Source organism: Vipera berus (genome assembly GCF_964194415.1).
Source record: "Vipera berus genome assembly, chromosome: 3".
In the NCBI taxonomy this organism is placed as follows: Eukaryota; Metazoa; Chordata; class Lepidosauria; order Squamata; family Viperidae; genus Vipera; species Vipera berus.
In genome coordinates this window covers 162277900-162297199 of record NC_138204.1, presented here as the reverse complement: position 1 = coordinate 162297199, position 19300 = coordinate 162277900, and the positions used below count along the sequence as shown (strand labels likewise).

Here is a 19300-nt window from a genome sequence, read left to right as displayed (position 1 = left end):
GAGGTACACGCAAGATACCGCCAATGTTTTATGACTGAATGGATCCCATTATACTACATCAATAGCCATGGGTGCATAGGTTTGAGATAGATTTTTTTGTGGCTTCAAACTTTTTTCCTTGAACGCATAGTATAAGAATAGTCTGTTTTGTTGGACTCTGACTAAAAGCATGACAACAAAAATACAGACCTAAAAAATCAGGTTAAGAGGACATGATATGGATCATGTTGCTGTTTGATTTTATGCTTAGAGAAGTATCTCTTTTTGTGGCTGCATTTCAAAAGCTACACAGTTTGAAACTGCCATATTTGATTTTTTTTTCAGTGATTAACAAAACATACGTATACACCATCACCATTTTCAATTTTAAATAAGGAAAACTGCTTTATTCTTGAGATATTGTTATCAGTGCTTCCAGAGTTCAAAATGTGCTTTGAATTAGAGAACTACATTTAATTAGAAATCCACATAACAGCTTTTCTCTTTGAAAATGTACAAAAGCTTTGAAGAAAAAGCTAGTTTGTCTAAAAGACAAATCAAAAGACAAAGTTTATTTCAATTAGATTTCCATGTTTGTGATCCATGGTTGCAGGAGCAGGACAAATTAAAGAGAAATCTAAAAAAAATGTGTTCTCTATACCAACTATGCTAGTGCTATTGTCTGGCATTTATATAGTAGGAAAAACAGGTCTTGTAATGCATTTAAGTACAAACCAATAAAAATACAAAACATTAGAAGACCTAGGACAGTGCTATCTATCTAGCTTATATTGTTCTTCCCATCATCTTTCCAGGAGCAAAAGAAAAAATGTGTAAATAATATCAGAATACTTAATGAGAAAATTACTTTTAATTAATGTCAAAAGTATTTGATGCATTTTTCAGATTCTAAAGCAGACTACTTGAAACTGCCATATTTTGTTATTTCCTTATTCGTATTGCACAATGCTTATGCCAAAGTATCAGGATAACTGCTACTTAAAATAAGAGATGGTAAGAAATATTTAATATGTTCCACTGCAATACTCCAAATTTATTTCAAGTAGCATACAGTAAGTATCTAAGTGCTTTAGCCTATGCGTTCCTAATAATTTTCAAAGGCACTTTGCATATTTCTACTATATTGGTTAATCTTTTATACCTGAAACTTATGGTCCCTTTTCTTCTTTCACAAACAGAAATGATGTGGCTACGGACCTAGGTGATTCTATTTCCACTTTTGCTGCTTTATAGCTTCACCAATTGTTCCATCTTGCACTATCAGGCTATTTTTCTGAGACCTGAAGTATGGATCCAATGGAGTCTCTTCATATTATATAACTATTAGTACAATAAATATGACAGAAATTATGGTTGAGTGAGAAGCTGTGGGATGATAGGTTAGCCTTATTAGGAGATTCCATTTGTATTGTTTCCTGTAGTTATTCTAATGTACACTTTAACTCAGTATTTATTTGAGGAGCTCCTACAAAGACAATGGGTTCAAACTATTTTCTCAAGCACCAAAAGGCAAGAGGAGAAACAATGGATGGAAACTAACCAAGGAGAGAACCAAAAAGAAATGTCTTAACAACGAGAGCAATCAACTTGCTTTAAGAAGCTATGGGTGCTCCATCACTGAAGGTTTTCAAGAGGAAATTGGACAGCAATTTGTCTGAAATGATATAAGGTTTCCTGTTTGAGCAGGGGGTTGGAATAGAATACCTCCAAGATCCCTTCCAACTGTATTATTCTATGTTCTATGTTCATAACTGAAAGTCTGAAGTCTTATGGACGTACTTCCCAATGTACAATAAGAATTTCCTATTAAAATTGACATTACTTTAAAGCAACAAGGGCTTCTCTGTTAAATGAAGGCGGCCTAGAGCAAACCTTGCTCTATAATAATAACAATAATAATAATAATAATAATAATAAGAAGAAGAAGAAGAAGAAGAAGAAGAAGAAGAAGAAGAAGAAGAAGAAGAAGAAGAAGAAGAAGAAGAAGAAGAAGAAGAAGAAGAAGAAGTTGGAAGGGACCTTGGAGATCATCTAGTCCAACCCCCTGCTAAGGCAGGAAACCCTATACCATTTCAGACAAATGGCTGTCCAGTCTCTTCTTAAAAACTTCCAGTGTTGGAGCATTCACCACTTCTGGAGGCAGGTTGATCCACTGGTTAGTTGTTCTAACTGTCAGGAAATTTCTCCTTAGTTCTAGGTTGCTTCTCTCCTTGACTAGTTTCCATCCATTGCTTCTTGTCCTGCTTTCAGGTGCTTTGGAGAATAGCTTGGCTCCCTCTTCTTTGTGGCAGCCCCTGAGATATTGGAACACTGCTATCATGTCACCCCTCACCCTTCTCTTCATTAAACTACACATACCCAATTCCAGCAACGGTTCCCTATATGTTTTAGCCTCCAGTCCCCCAATCATCTTTGTTGCTCTTCTCTGTACTCTTTCTAGAGTCTCGACATCTTTTTTACATCGTGGTGACCAAAACTGGATGCAGTATTCCAGGTGTGGCCTTACCAAGGCATTGTAAAGTGGTATTAGTACTTCAAGTGATCTTGATTCTATCCCTCTGTTAATGCAGCCTAGCACTGTGTTGGCTTTTTTGGCAGCTGCAGCACACTGCTGGCTCATATTGAAGTGATTGTCCACTAGGACAATCCACTTGCTCTATCCACTTGCTGTCAATCCAAGATGGCAATCCAATCTTGGCAAGCTGAAATGTTCAGGGAAGGAGATGGCATTGCAACAGTTAAATTAGGCTGTAAGAATTAGGAATGAGAATTATTTTCTAGTTCTGAATGACACCAACAAGAGTTTCTTAGCTTTCCTTTCTGGGAACATTAAGGATCTGATTGACAGAACGAAGTAGCACTGGCTACAGTGTCTACTCAAGTCATTTTAAATTCTGTCCATCTGCATGTGCAAAGTTGCTTCCTATCAGTCTTTTTGCAAAGTTCTGCACTGTTCTCCTCTTGCAATTCAGTGTTCCCACATACCATGTTCCAAAAACATCCTGCCAACATGACCCTTCCACTTCACTTTAACTAGTTTAGAACATGAAGTTTTTCTAATTAAGTTGAAAAATGTGTGCTTCTTTTTCTCTTTACTTCTGAAATCAGCCTCCCTCCCATAGTCTCACTTGCAACCCGCTTCTCTCACACATTCATCCTTTCCATTGTAGAAATAAGAAATGCTTATAATAAGGCAAGTATCAGACAGAACCAGTAAAAATAAAGAGTTGCAAAGGGAGCTGCTGAATTGAAGGGAGAGAAGTCTCAGGTTAAGCTGGAGAGAGAAAAATTGTTTTTTTTTCTTCCTGGCTTTTCTTATTCTGATTTTGAAAATGTAATTGCCATCTTATGTTTGTTAGGACAGTGCAAGTTCTGAAAGAAAACTCACTGGTGATTCAGGATTTTAGGAAATAATGCTGCATGCGTTATTTTCCTAAATCTAGTGAGATGGTTATACTGCAGTGCACAGAATGGAGAGCTGTACTTGAATATATTCAGATACTTTTATTACATTTATATTGATTCAGAAAAATATTACCAAAAGAATGTTCGGTCATAGGAATGCTGCTGAAAGAATATGTCCCACTATGGCCAATTAAGCTCTGTTCCTAGTAAATGTGGATAGACCTGTGTCCTTAATTGATTTTTTTTAAGAAGATGGCATTTACCTCTGAGTAACTAATGATTATGGCTTAAGTGTTAGCTTTGCAGTAGTCTAAGGTCAGCTGCTTGTATTTTGATCGTTTTCAAGGGGCCTTACTGGATCGCCTGCTGCCTACAGTGAGGTAGATGGTTCCTGAGATAAAAAGGGACTGGGTCTTCCTTGTGGATTGTACTCTCTGGTAAGTATCCTGGGCTTTTAATCTAAGTTGTTGGGGTTTTTTCTTTGAAAAGTAATGCAACATTCTTTTATCTTATTGTGCTTTTCTGCCTCAGAGCCATAACCAGAGCAGCAGTCACCACCTCAAGGCTGGATTGTCTCCTAACCCCTTCTTCCATATTTGCAACACGGGGGAGGATAAGCATGGAGTGATTGGTAGTTGAGTGGGAAAGTTCACTTACAGTTCTCTTTGAAAGTAGAACTAGGGCAGAGTGAGGAAGCGGAAAGAGCAAACCTATAAAGAAAATAACTTCTGATTAGGGCATGATTTCTCTTCCTGCCCAGGGAGCCCAATTGATCATTGCTCCTATGACAAGCTACCTGTAAATACAACACTTCTCACCTCCAGCGTCAGTTTTAATGCACTTGTAAATGCAAATCCCTTTCCAGGAGCTAGATCAGCTGCCAACCCCTGCCCTTCTATAGGAGAAAAGTCTGCCTATCTTTCCTTTGATGCCATCTAAATTCGTCCTTCTCAAAAGTTACGGGAGGTTATGGTGAGGGGCTAGAATTGGACGGGACGGGGGTGGTGGTGAACTTGAGAAGTAATAAAAAAAATCGTCACTGGTTGCAAAGAGCGATTTTGTTATGCCTAAAAAAAAAGAAATGTGGGATGGGGTGGGGTGGGGTGGGGAAAGGACCGGCTTTCTTCTAGCTAAAAGACTCAACTTCTTTTGAGTTCTTTTGAGGGATCCATGTGCAGTTGTGAGACACGGCCGAAAGGAACTCCCGCCTGACCTACAGAGTCACGGTCACACGGCGAAATGTCCTCGACCACCGGGACCCGGAAGGCTCAGCCTCGGGAAAAATAAAAAAAAATAAAATAAAAATAGCAGGTTGTTAGGCAGGTTCCCTAATTGCTGACGCAGGACGATTTCCACTCGCGCGGGGGGGACGATTGTGCTGACTGCAAAGCCCGGGAAAAGGGGCGGGGGAAGAGAGAAAGGGGCCGGGGGGGCGTGCGGAAGCAGGTGCTATACTGCAGCGTTTCCCAACCTTTAGGAACTTGAAGATGCGTGGACTTCAACTCCCAGAATTCCCCAGCCAGCTATGCTGGCTGGGGAATTCTGGGAGTTGAAGTCCACGCATCTTCAAGTTCCTAAAGGTTGGGAAACGCTGCTATACTATACGGTGGGGCTTTTCGAATTTCCGGACGGGCTCCATCTTCCTTAAGGGGGTAAGTAAGGCTTTTCTTGATCAAAATCCGCTTTTTTTCCCCCCACGGCAGGGTAGGTACTAAACGTCTCTCTCTCTCTCTCCGCGCTCGTTATTATTATTATTTTTTCTCCCTCACCGGCGACGCCGAGCGGCTTCGCCCAAGGAACGCAGAGAACTCGCCTCGCTTCTTGAGCGAGCAGGGAAAGACGCGCGGGCTAAGCCGCCGCCGCCGCTGCCGCTGCTGCGCTCGACCGGGGAACAGCCCATTGGGCGAGGAGGGGTGGGGATCGCACGGCAGGAGCAGCGCCCCTCGCCGCTTACTGGCTCTCGCGGCCTCTCGGCGTGCTCTGATTGGACGGAAGGGAACCCCCCCCCCACCACTCCCGTGCCGGGGAGTCTGCTCAAGCAAAGGGGCTTGCCTAAGCCTGCAAGTTCTATAGCGGAGCTGGGGGGCACATGGTGGAGAATCAGCAGCGAGGACTTCGCCGTGGCATCCTCTCCATTTGGATTAACGGTTCCTCGCGGCGGCAGCGGCGGCGGCGACCGAGTGGCCAGAGGCAAGCCCAAAGAAAGCGACCCGGTAAGAGTGCCTCCTTGAACAACTGCGATTGTTCACAGCCCTCCTCGCAACGCCGCTTCCCTAGTCTCAGGGCAAAGGCAGGTGCCAGGCTGCAGGGAGACTCCCGAGCCGGCGCCCTGCCTTCCGAAGTTTCCTTTCCCTCGCGTGGGGTTTTCCAGTTCTCCGTAGCAAAGATCCCGCCGATGCCAATAGCTTTTCCGGAGAGAAAGTGAGATGTAGCATACAGTGACCTCAAAAAGCCTTCGTTGGTAGCAGATCGGTCCTCTTCCCTTCCCTCGCCCGGATTTGTCATGCAGCAAGGAGATAGCTGGGCGCAATCGGAAAGTCCTGCTCTTAAACGACCCCTAAGAGAGAGAGAGAGAGAGAGAGAGAGAGGGAGGGAGAGAGAGAGAGAGAGAGAGAGAGAGAGAGAGAGAGAGAGAGAGAGAGAGAGAGAGAGAGAGAGAGAGAGAGAAATTTCTCCGGCGGGCGCGATAAATCACGTAGGCAGCTGGGACGAAGTCAGTCGTCCTTGTAAAAAGAAGCGACCCACCAATCCGCTAGCAAAATGCACACTAAAGAAGCGGATAGCCCTTTCGTCCTCTCTCAGTTTTGCGGGCAAACTCAGGTGCCGCCAGTTTTGTGCTAGTCCTGATATTTGGCGCTGTTGCCGTCGGCTGAAAAGCTAGTGATGCGGGAAAATCGCCGCCGCTGACTCTCTTGTTTTGGATGCTTCCCAGTTCGGCAAGCGAGACGCGGGCATGTTTTAAAATTAGCATTCACTCTTTGTAAGGTTGACTTTGCGGGGTTGAGGGTTTCCTGCTGACCTGCTTCATGAGCATATTTGTGTAGATGCCCTAGATAGAAAGAGCTGGCTTTTTGCCTTGTTGGACTTAATGTTCAGATGTCAAGTTAGATCAATAAAGTACAAAAAAAAACTAATATTCGCATACTGCTTTTGTGATTCCGTTGAGTTCTAATTACCTTAAAAAACAAAAAAACCATACAATTATATATAAAAAAGGTTGTGGCTAGTGGCACTTTTTTGATCGTGCAGATTGAGATCATTGATACTTCATTTTTGGGGGGGTCATTGAGAATCCTTGTTTGGTAATATCTAGAGTCAGAACAGACTTGAAGTGGCTTGTTTGACATTATGGTTTCTTAAAAGTGTTATTGGTGTATCTCTATCCCTCCCCCACAAAGGGATGATTTTAACCTTTTGTTAGACAAAAATCAAGGAGTACCTTGCCAGAAACCCAATATTGTCAATCACCGGCATCTCCTGTGCCAGGCAATGATAGAAAAGAAAAGAAGTCTATTGTAGATTGATGAGTTTTTTCCCCCTGGTGACCAATTTTTGTGAAAGTTGTTTTGAAGTTAACCCTAAAGATACCTCTTCCTCAAATACCTTTTAGCAAAAAGGTGAATGTATATTTGTAATTTGTGGGGCAAGCTCCACTTGTTTTGAGAAACTGAAATGCTGAGTATGATGTTATGCTCAATAATACATTATAAAAACAACCGATGAAAAATTAGCAAGAAAGAAACATTATTTTGTCAGTATGTTAACCAACATCAAGGTCATAGAGTTTAGCAATGACACTGGATCTCATTCAAAGTACATAACTCCCTCTTATGTTTACCTTTGAAATCTGTGGTTAAAAATAGGTTCAGGCTTCTGTAAAAAATTAGCTTCTAAGGCATCCTAAGGGCTGGGTTCATCTGTAAGTGGTTATCCTGTTTTGTTTAAAAATAATGACAAAGAATCAGCTAATCAACAAAGAGGACTGAAAGAGTGTTTGATGGGAGAGGGGAGATTCAATAAAACAATGTTCTGCTGATTTAGATCTACTACTAAAGACATCACTGCTGGCATATTAGACCAGTAAGCAGAACATAGCAATATATAATCTACTACCCAAATCAATAAGACTCTTCAAATGTAAATGTCAAAAGTTTATGGCTTTTTTAAGAACTGCATCTGGAAGTATTGAGTTGATTAATCTGAAAGAGAAAACTTCCCACATTCATAAGTTGTGCGTCTGTGCGAAATTGCTGAAGTCTTATCAAAAGACAAGTTTATCTAAGCAAAGTAGAATAATATAATCAATTAATATCTTGGTAGGTTGGAAGGATGGTATTAACATTACTTTCACAACTTTCCTTCCACTTGTTTATGATTACGATGCTTCTCTAACATGTAAAAGTGTATGGTAGAACTTTTGTGGAATTGTAATTCAGCCTTACACCAATTGTTGTGCCTTTATCATTTGTGTATTGTGCCTCAGAGCATCATCCTAGATGCACGTGCTTAATATTTAGAAAAGCCAGCTTTTCAAAGCTTTTGTTTGCTACTCATATGGAAACCTATTTGATTCATTCTGAATCATTGTGCTTTCCCCAAACTATCTTTGTTTGTTCTTGTTTTAGTTCTCAAAGCCCTCTAAATGCAGTTGGCTGTTATAAGTTGCTTCTTACCAACTTCTAAGGAATCTGAAATCGGATCTGAATAGCTAGGAGTTAGGTATATAGGCTAATCTGGAAGAAACTGAGACTTGAATTTGCATCTCATTGGCTATTTCACTGCCAAATATTTCAGTGGCACCTTTAGGAAGCTATCCTTACTGACTTTAATTGATTAGGCACCATTTGTTCCTGAATATTTTCATGCCAGCTCCATTGTCCTCCTTTTTCAGGAGAGTAAGGCATCAGCTAAAACCTTGGTTGGAGAGGGAGCACAGTAGAAGACAGATGAGGCTTACCTCAGCCTTTACCACAGCTGTACATGCAGCTATAACCAGCAGTGCATGAGTGCCTCCTTTGGGAATATAATGACTCTGCAGGGAACTGCCACAAAGCCATTCTTGGAAATTATGGATAAAGGCAGAATGACTGCTAGAATCTGAATGCCTATAGATCAGTGTAATAGGTTGTTTCTTTCCCCCCAATTTGCATACGGACATCAGGGTCATCCTTGTATCTTCAGTTCAAATGATGGAACATGTACTATAGAAGGACTGAGAGTTGGTGTTTCTGATCACCAGGGCAAGCAAGGGAAGCTGCCATCTCAAAGACAAAGCATTGAAAGAGATGCAGTGGAATCCTTCTCTACATATTTGAAATGACCAATGCATATTTGGAATAAATTGGAAAAGTTTAGAAGGTGGTTTGTCTTTCATTAATATGAAAGGCTTCTTCTGACTTTGGTTAACAAATGGTGTGGATTTTCTAGCTCTGTTTCTCAAACCAAAGCACACTTTCACCAAAGCAATTCAAATGGTTACAACTCAGCACTATTTCTTAGAGCCTCCTGTAATGAATTGTAGTTGCTTTTCTGTTTTCTTATTTGTAGAAAGCTGTGCTGTTCACAAAAGTGTGCCTATTGCTTTTGTGTAAACTTGCAGCCTTTGAAGAAACCTGCAGTTAGCAAGGCAACGTGGTAGGGCAATTTGCATTCATTTAGAATTCACAAAATATGTAAATATGTGTTACTGTGTGTCATTCATTTTTAATAACAGGAGCAACTTTGGTATTTAGTATACTTATCTAGAAGAAGAAGTTGAATGACCTTATGTAGCTTGAGTTTCAAAGAACTGTCCTTCTTGATGGAGTTTTTCCATACTTTTTCCCAATAATCTGTACTCTGAATCAGCACTTGCAATATAAATTAATTGTCAGTTAATTATATAATGCATACTGTAATTATCTGGATTTTTTCTTCTCTTAAAAAGCAACTGTTCACAGGGGAAAAAAATACAGCATTGATTGTAAATTTAAAAAAGAGGGAAAGAAAAATCCCAAGACCAGAGTAGTACTTTTTAAAAACCCACAGGAAGGACCAAAAGTTGTGACAATTTTCTTAGGGGAATTCTGAAACAAAATGATAAATTGTAAAGCTATAACTACATCTGATCTTTTATTATGGGACAAATTTGCTGCTTTGGCAGTATTGAAGGAGTAATCATTTAGATGCCGTGGGTATTAATCAACATTGGAAATTTTGCAACACAGTGGGAGTTGCTTCAGATAAATTGCTCAGAGTAGTGTGAAAATGAAGGACTTACTTTTGGTGACCTTCATAGATATGATTTTCAAGAAAGCATTGTCTGTGATTCCTGTAAAGGGTATTTCGAGGGATAGTAAGTATCAGGGTCAACAATTGGTCAAAACTGAATTATTTGGGGTATTAAGAAAAAAAAATCTGAGGCAATTTTAAAAAGCTACACTTGTATTTGCAAATGAGGATTGAGATAGCTCCACTGTAGAATCTATGCTGGGAAAACTCTTGTCTTACCTTGTAAAAACAGTTGTCCTAAGATACTTTCTTACAATTGTAGTGCTTTGGGAAATAGTTATGAGAAAAAGAGACAAAGAGATATATTGATCAAGCAGAGGCCAATGCAATAGGAAAGGTAGATAGCTTTAATACAAAAGACTAGATGATTTTAAAAAGAATATAGCGGTGTTAAAAACACTGCATTTAAAAACAGTAAGAGTAGGAAGAGATTCTCCTGTAATTACACATGCTGTTTATGGCATGGAAAGAGTTTCATTCAATGATTCAAGGCCTCAAAGTCACATTGCATTCTAATTAAGACGCTACTGAGAATAAAAAGGTAAACCCTTGTTTGAGTTTATCTCAGCTCTTGGGGACTACATGGACACATTTCTGTGTCAGGAATATGGATCAGGGTTGTTTTATTTCAGGTTTCTAGTGTAATCTATGTCCTAGGATTTTCTGATACCCATTCAGCTAACCCGGTATGATTTAACTTTAACTTAGCATTTTGAGATCAGTTAACTTTGGCTATATATTGTTGTCTGTCTGGGTAATACTGATGATCATTATAATCAAATGTAATAATTAGCATTTTTAAAAGATGAATAAAATCTTAGCTATATGTGACAGCATACATTTTGCTGATTAAGTGCTATTGAGTTGGTTTCAACTCTTAGTGGCAAAATAGTTACACCTTCTTTATGATTGTTCATGAAGCAATTAACCCTATTAGTCATTCATTCTTACATAAAAATTCAGTCTAAAAGTAAGTCTCTTTTTCAGCAGAACATGTGATGTACGGAACTAGAGGATTTTTTTTTTTACTTATGCACTGTTTGTTCTTTGGCTACAATTAGATGTTTAGCATATGTATTGTGACTGCAAAATGTTTTCCTCAAGTGTTTTTCCCAAGCATTTATTGTACATTCTAAAGACATTTAAGGTTGAGGCAAGTACATTTTAAAACAAAAAAACTTGAAGTTGCTTTCTCCTTCACTTAGTACTGTATTCCTTGAAGCAGAGATGACACAAATGACACCAAAATCATAGGAGAAAGGTACAATCATTTTATTGCTTTTGGTAGCATTAGTATCTGTTGCTCAAGGTGACAGACATAAGGCTAAATGTATGCCTTGGCAGTTAAAAGGCCTCGAAAGCCATGATGATATTTAACGACTTTGTACAGTAAATGATCCTGAAAGAATGGCTATTCTGACATACACTCGTATAGCCTAGTAATGTTAATGTGTATGTGTGTTTACTGTTCTAAGACATCTATATGAAACACAGTCAAGCATGTTTAATAAACAACTGGCTCTTCCTCAAGAATACAAGAGCATTACAGAGACTGCTTTCTCATATTTCAACAAACTGAATGCATTGCAATGTTAAACAAACTGGAAAGGCAACTACATAAAAGTAAAGAATTTCTGCAGATAAAATAACAACCATTAAGGCCGAAGCAAGTAAACTATCCAATTGGAAAAATGTGTTGCCACTTAACTGAACAAAAATAATTAGAATGACAAAACTCTGTGATTTCCAACTCTTCAGCAATGGGTAAATAATGAATTCCTGAAAAGGATGCAGGGATTCTATAGGCTAGACATGTCAAATACAAGGCCTGCGGGCCAAATCCAGCCCACCATGTGATTAGATTTGGCCCCCAGAGCTGCCCTAGAAATGGCAAAGGACTGGTCCATGGTGCCTCAGCCCAGCCCAGGCTGACTGGGTGCTGATCTACAATGCGGTCAGCCTTAGATCTGCCGCGCTGCCCTGGAACCAGCGAGGGACCGCTCCCATCCTGCTCTCTGGGCGCACATACAGGAGGCGACAAATGTGTGGGGCCTGGGAGACTGCGTTCTGAGCACTTCCCTTCCACCCAGGATGTCACCCTCTCTGGCTCCAGGGCAGCGCTGGGGATCAAAGGCTAACCGCATTCCATATCAAGTTGTAGATCAGCACTAGTGCCTCCACACCCTGCTCGCCTGCCTGGCCTCGCAGCCTGCAAGGCTTCCCTTTCACTGGGACCTCCTTGCCCCCGAGTGCGAAAGCCACGGCTGCCAGCAGCATGGCCGTTGCCAATCTCTCCCCTTCTGCTCACCCTTTCCTGAGCATGGAGGAGACAGAATGGGACTCGTGCACGTGTAAGTGTGTTTATGTGGGGGTCTCACCTCTTGCAGCCCCATACTGTGATATTGGGGAGGAAAAGAACAGGAGAGGTAAGAGAAGCTGTGATGGGAGCTTCTTGCAATCTTCCAAGTGGCTTGGGGCGGGAGCTGAGGGGGGCAGGGCATGATGTGATTGGCGGCACATTGAGAAAAAGAAACAAGTACTCAAAAAAATAGCTTTCATTACTTTGCAGCTTGCCATCGCAGAAGGTCTCTGTTGAGGGTGCAGAGAAACACACCCCATGCGTGCGTGCGCTTGCACACAGACACAAACATGTGTGCAGGTCTGGGAGAAGTGAACTGAGCGATGCAGATTCAATGACAGTGGGGAGGGGAAGTCTTTGCCCACCGCTGCCTGCCTCTTGCCACGTCTACCTGGAGCCTTTGGCAGCTTAAAAAAATCAAGGAAGGAAGGAAGGAAGGAAGGAAGGAAGGAAGGAAGGAAGGAGTCAGGAAGGGAGGGAAAGAGGAAGAAAGGAGAGGCAACTTGGTTGGAGATGCTCCAGTTCAAAGGAGAAAGCAATTTTGTCTTCTGTTTTGTCACAGACAGAACTTTGTTGGCAATTCAAGTTAACATTGTTATTCTTGAATTGTGAGCTCTTAAAAAAGTATCCCCTCCTTGTATGTTGCAGGCAGCCATTTCCAGTGGCGAAAAGAGAACAAAGCAGAGAGGGGAAAATATTTTCCTTTTCAGTCTGAATTAGACCAAGGCAGGGTCCCTACAGGAGAGCCCTTTTAAGGATTATGTATTAATAGAAAAGCAACTAACCTACCTCTGTTCATAAAAGCTAAAGCTGTTGCACATAAAAAACAGAGGAGTTTTGATCAACTATCACAGCCACCATTTTGATAGTTTTGCTCTATTGTTGTCTGTGGATGACCCCACTAAATTCAAGCATGAGATAAACTGAGCCTGGTTTGTTCTCAGTCTTTTAAGTTACCACGGACTACTAGCAAAAGTGGCATTTGATCACAAGGCAAGGAGGCATCGAGAAACGTTTTCCCTTTTGCATTTTAGGATCCAAGAAGGGACAGGAAAGGAGAAAAGGAAAGAGGAAAGACAAAGAAAAAAAGAAGAAAAGAGGGGAAGAGAGCAAGGAAGGAAAAAGAAGGAAAGAGGGGAAGGAAAAAGAAAGGAGAATAAAGAGGGAAGGAAAAAGAAGAAAAGGGAAGGAAGGAAGGAAGGAAGGAAGGAAGGAAGGAAGGAAGGAAGGAAGGGGATTATAATGAGAGAGAGGGAGGATCTGAGGGAAGTCCTGCCTTAGCACTTGGCCACTAGCAGCCCTGCTGCCCTTTGGCCATCCCCTTGGCCCCTCCTCCTGATCTCTCCTGGTGATCTCCCATCATATGGCTGAGGATGCTTTAGTTACAAAGCCAGGTTTCCTCACATGGAGAGGGAGTGGGCCTCCCTCTGACCCACACACTTTGCCCTCCTGCACACACCATGAGGAACCTGGCCAAGGAGAGCAAGAACAGCAGCAGCAGCTTCGAGGAGGAGGTAAGCTCAGCAGGGAAAGCAGGGCTGGGAAGGGCTGGGCTGGGCTGTGGGGTCCCGGTGCCCTGGAGCTCAAGGACCAGGTTGGGCACTTGCCCTCCACTGCCTAGGGCTCTGGGTAGCCTGCACCATCATCTGGGGGCCCTCTGCGCAGCCTGAGAGGGACATCAAGTCTCCTCTGGTGGACAAGAGTTTGGCACTTGCCCTTGTCTCACCTGCCTACACTGGAGACAGTGGATCCCCCCCCCAGTCTCACTGGGACCATACAGGTGCCTCCTGACATGTGCAACATTGAGCTGGCCACGTCCATCCTAGCCATGCCCACCCGGCCCCCCGAGGTCATCCACAACCCTGATGTGGCCTCAGTGAAATCGAGTTTGACACCCCTGCTGTAGGCCAATCTTACCCACTTGTTTAGATTTTATTCAGTATCCTAGATAGATAAAAAGACCTGAATGTCTGACATTGGGTATGCCCAGATTTTTCTCTTTTTTCTTTTGCTAGAATTATTTTGGGCCACCATTCCTTTGGTTTGTAGAATAGTAATTTTTTTTTCCAGCATCACATTCTCCTGAGGGAACTTTTAATTTTCTGATATTAAGAAAGCTGTTTGTCACATCAAGACAAATATATTTATTGGTAGAAATACAGGAAGCCTACCTGAGGCATTATTGTAGCTGACCATGGTCTACACATTAGTGTAGTACTGCATATATACCCACTTTGCCAGTGTATAATCCTCTTACATTTTCAAAATATATGGAAGCCAACAACTATAGCTTGTTGGAGCTGGTGGGGCGGACATTTGGTAACAGTAAGAGAGTTGGAAGGGAATTTAGAAGTCATCTAGTCCAACCACCTGCTATCACAGGAGACCTATACTATTTCTGATAAATGACTGTCCAGTCTCTTCTTAAAAGACTCCAGTGATGGGGCACCCACAACTTCCAAAGACAATTTGGTCCACTGGTTAATTTTTCTCACTGTTAGGTATTTTCTCCTTAGTTCTAAGTTGCTTCTCTCCTTGGTTAATTTCCATCCATTGTTTCTTGTCCTCCCTGCAGGTGGTTTGGTAAATAGTTTGGTCCCCTTTTCCTTCTGGCAGCCCTTCATTTATTGGAAGACTTCTATCTTGTCACTCCTAGTCCTTCTTTTCACTATATTAGGTATATATAGTTCCTGCAATCGTTCTTCATATGTTTTAGCTTCTAGGCCCCTATTCGTTTTTGTTGCTCTTCTCTGAACACTTTCCAGAGTCTCAACAACTTTTTTGTATAAATAAGAAGAATTCTATGTCTGGAAAATGGAGAAAGTTGTAGATTATCTTTATGATTTAAGCAGAACTGGAATAATGCTTTGTTAAGAAGGTAAGGCAAAATATTGCTGGAAACTATATTTCATGGAGAGGAAAAATGTAATAATCCTTCCCTCCTCCACCCCCATATGATTCTCAGAGACTACCTGGACAAGACCCTCCAGTTTTCCTAGCAAGACTCTTCAGAAATTCTTTGCCATTGTTTCCTTTCTAGGTCTGAGAGAAAATAACTGGCCCAAGGTCACCCAATAGGCTTTGTGTCTAGGGCAGAACTAGAACTCAGAGTTTGTAGCTAGTTTGTAGCTGGATGCTTTAATCACATTAACAACACTAGTTCTCTGCTAATTTCTTCAGCAGCCCCCAATTCCTGATACAGCACAATTTTACAGTGGCATTGCAAAAATACCACTCAAGGTTCAAGGTTGACTCAGCCTTACATCCTTCCCCAGATTGTTGGGGGCAATTAAGCTGACTTTGTAATAATGCCGCTTGGGGTGTGTGTGAAAGCCCTAATAAGCAGGCATATACATAGAATGAAGGCTACTGCTAAGCTTGTAAGCCGCCCTGAGTCTTCGGAGAAGGGCGGGATATAAACGGAATTAAAATTTAAAAAAAAGATTCTTCTCAATTTATGGCTGAGGTTGTACATTAAAGCTCCATTCCAACATGGCAATTTTCATGCTCTTCTTCAAGTTTAGAAGGAAAAGTAGCAGCAATTTTGTGTCACAATAATCAAGGTTATTATGGCAGCCCTGGAATATAAATGTTTTTTCAGAGCAAGGCATTTCAGAGGGGTTGGGGGGAAAAAAGACCCTAACACATTGCAAATGTTTTACTGACATTTCTTATGAAAATTGAGTTGGTATTTTTATCCCCGTTAAATAACAATCTGCTGCCTCTCTGAAATAAGATGACAGTTTATCAATATCAGATGGTTTCAATAACCAAGTTGGATTTGTGTGACTTTAGTGACAGCTGAGAGAACAACAAAGGTTACCGAAGCTTAATTGTGGTTTAGCTGAATGCACTAGATTGTGGGAAGTCAGCTCCCCAGAGAAGGAAATATTAAAAGGGCAGGAAAATACATTTCCTAAAAAGAAGTTAAAAGAGACAGAAAAAGCATGCCCAGGTTTTCTTAATAGCCCCAAGTCTCCCTCCCCCAAGTGGAAACTAACTCTATAGAAATGCAGATGTAAACCATTCAGGAAGGTTGAAGCTAAGAAGACTTCAGACTTGTAAAATCTACATACCCCTGCCCCAGGGAGGTGGGCTGGGACAGACAACCAGCAAGAATCCTAGAGTGGCACACCTAGGCTCAGGACAGAATAAGGGACAAAGGAAATACAAAGCTTGAAACAGGAAATAACTCCAGACAATAGAGTCCAGGGGGTATAAAAACCCACTACCCACATGTGCTCAGCCCTTCTTTTCCTGTTGGATCCATCTTTCTGTCTGCCTTTCCTCTGCAATAAACTACAACCTTCTTCCCAAAGCAGTTGCCTTGTTTATTCCCCGCTTGGAGGAACCATGATGGAGACTTTTCTTCCTACAAGGGTTTGCAATCAGGGAGTAAACAATGAGAAACCATGATTCAAAGAAGATTGGAATGCATGATTTATGCTAAATCTGGTTGTTAAGATTTATGAATGACAAAGAAACCCTAGTTCAGGGTCTTCAAACATGGTCCTTTTATGACTTGTGGACTTCAACTCCCAGAATTCCTCAGCCAGCATGCCTGGCTGAGGAATTCTGGGAGTTGTCCACAAATCATAAAAGGGCCAAGTTTGAAGACCCCTGCCCTAGTTCTTTCTTTGGAGCCAGCTATAAAGTAAAAGCAGGTGAGCAAATGTTCCCAATCATGGTTTGTTTTAAATTAAGATTTTGCATGTTACATCAACATTCTTGCACATTAAGTATGATAAGGAAAGGCATATAGATTTTGGCTTCTTGAATTCTTTCCAAATCCTTTACCAGAATTGGCTGTAAGAGGTATCTGTGTTTTCTTGTTGCATCGCTTTGTATATAGCATATCTCTCTGTATTTTTGTGCTTATACAGGCACAGAAAAATACAGACTTCTCCAGTGACAGGGGAAGAGGGAGAGGTCTGGGCAGTTGCCAATACCCTAATCATTTCTCCCATTTTCATTCTTAATCTGCTTTTTTAAAAATGTAATAATTCCTGCCCCATCAGCCTTGGCCCCATTCAGTTTTCAGAGTTATTCTGCTGATGAGAACAGAGTACTGGTCCCCTTATAGTCAGTTTTTTCCCCCCCTAACATATTGTTGGTTTGGGGGAACAAGTATTACTATATAACTAAATTGAAAGATTAAATTACAATTAACTGTGTGAATTGTTTAACTCTATTTAAAGATGAAATTATATTAAATGGCTGCTACATTTGAGTAGAGAAAGTAGAAATAGTGACTAGAGGGCAACAAAGAGTGCTTTCTGTGTCTACTGCCATCTAGTCAGTGTTAGATTTTTTTATAGTTCAGCCACAGTAGCTTTCATTATAGGTGGTAATGAAATTGAGCCCAACATTTCTGTTGTTGAGACATTTGTGAAGTGAGTTTTGCCCCATTTTATGACCTTTCTTGCTCCAGTTGTTAAGTGAATCACTGCAGTTGATCAATTAGTAACCTAGTTGTTAAGTGAATCTCCATTAACCTTGCTTGTCAGAAGGTCGCAAAAGGTGATCACATGACCTTGGTACACAGCAACAGTCATAAATATGAACCAAGCATCTGAATTTTGATCACATGATCATGGGGATGCTACAAAGGTCATAACTGTGAAAAACTGACCATAAGTCACATTTTTCAGTGCTGCTGTAACTTTGAGCAGTCACTAAACAAACGTTTGTAAGTTGAGGACTACCTCCATACCTTTTTTGTTTAACTGGATTCTGTACACTTTAAAAGCCATTGATTTTAATAGGACAAAATATTGGCAATCCAAGAAGGCCCTATCGGCTGTCAGTTTGTCTGTCCTTTGGTGAATAATTGTTTCAGGTGACAAAAATTTGTGATTTATCATTTAATAATTACATTGTAGTTTATTTCATGACCAGCAAGGTTATCAAAGGTAATTATAGTTATCACAGCAAGAAAAAAATGTGTTCTTTCTCCTTTCTATTGATCTTTATTTCTTCAGTTATATATCTGTGATAATTCTATGTAGACAAGTAGAAGAGAAACCTCCAAAGCCAAGTAGGCTTTTCTGAATGACAACATTTATTTTTTTAAACTGACCTGAGCAACTTTCATAGTCCGTAATTTCTATTTATTTGCTTAGCAGTCAAAAACCAAAACTCAAGAAAGTCCAAAATATACACAAATGGTACAATTAATAATTATCCATTGGAAACAAAAACAAACAATGCAATAAAATAATATTTAATATGAAAGGACAAATTCTAACCCAGACATGTCAAACTCGTGACGTCACATGATGTTGCACAATATATCGGGACAGTTTTGCCATTGCCGGCAATGGGGTGGGCGCGGCTTCCGGATGACACGTCCGGCCAGCAGTCTGACACCCCTGTTCTAACCCAATGCATTCTAGATGGCAATTGCAATAGAACAGAATTTAGCATGATCAGAGATTCACCTGGAAGGCCACAGTAGACTAACATCTGGCTACATTGTTTTTTTCCATTAAAAAAATAAGTCATAATGATGGAATGAATGAAGAATTCATCCCAAAGACTAGTTTTCAACCAATTTTTGTTGACAGTCTCATTTTAGCTACATTTGAGCCAAACCAAGCATCCAGTGGACAAGTGTGTTAGACACATAGCAAGGGTAACACAACAAAGTTCATAAAATGATCGTATTGTTTCTGCTGCATTCAAGTCTTTACAGAATTCAAGCTGTATTCCATATAACAAGAGGACTGGTCCCTTTGCTCTAAAAAGCTTGGCAGGAGTTGCAGCAAAATTGTTTTTGTTATGTCTGGCAAAGCATTTAAAACCTTCTGGACAAAAATTGAAAGGCTACCAGTTTGATATCTCCACACAGTAGAAAATTGAAAGCAGATTCCTTGGTATTTAAAAATCTTGGTCTGTTCTGCCTGCATGTCACTTCATTGGGTTTCGACCTATGATGCAGTTTGCACCAGGTTTAATGAACTATTAAACACTTTTCTTTTGGAATAATTGATGCTTAATTTTTTCACAAGTGAATGTTGCAAGCAATCGCAGAATTTAGCAAACATCAGTGTGGATTAATGAAAGTATTACATCATCGTCTGCATTTAGTAAGATAGAAATAAGACTGTGGTCTAACATTTGGGTGTGAAACTCATTTTGGGACAGATTTTTTTAAAAGACTCAGTTTAAAGGTTAAGTAGAAATAGTACAAGAATATGCTGTATCTTTGTAATCACCTTCATATAGGAATTAAAACAAATTTGCCTGATGTATCAGTACCTCTTC

General features: G+C 40.8%; 1 protein-coding gene across 1 annotated transcript in view; it reads left to right on the top strand.

Annotated features, from left to right (window-relative positions):
- Positions 1-5455: 5455 nt before the first annotated feature.
- The window catches only part of CDH7 (cadherin 7), a gene marked incomplete at its 3' end in the record, with an annotated part of 127442 nt that continues 113597 nt past the window's right edge, over positions 5456-19300 (top strand). The window contains exon 1 of the mRNA XM_081324833.1: positions 5456-5618. The remainder of the gene's footprint in view (positions 5619-19300) is intronic.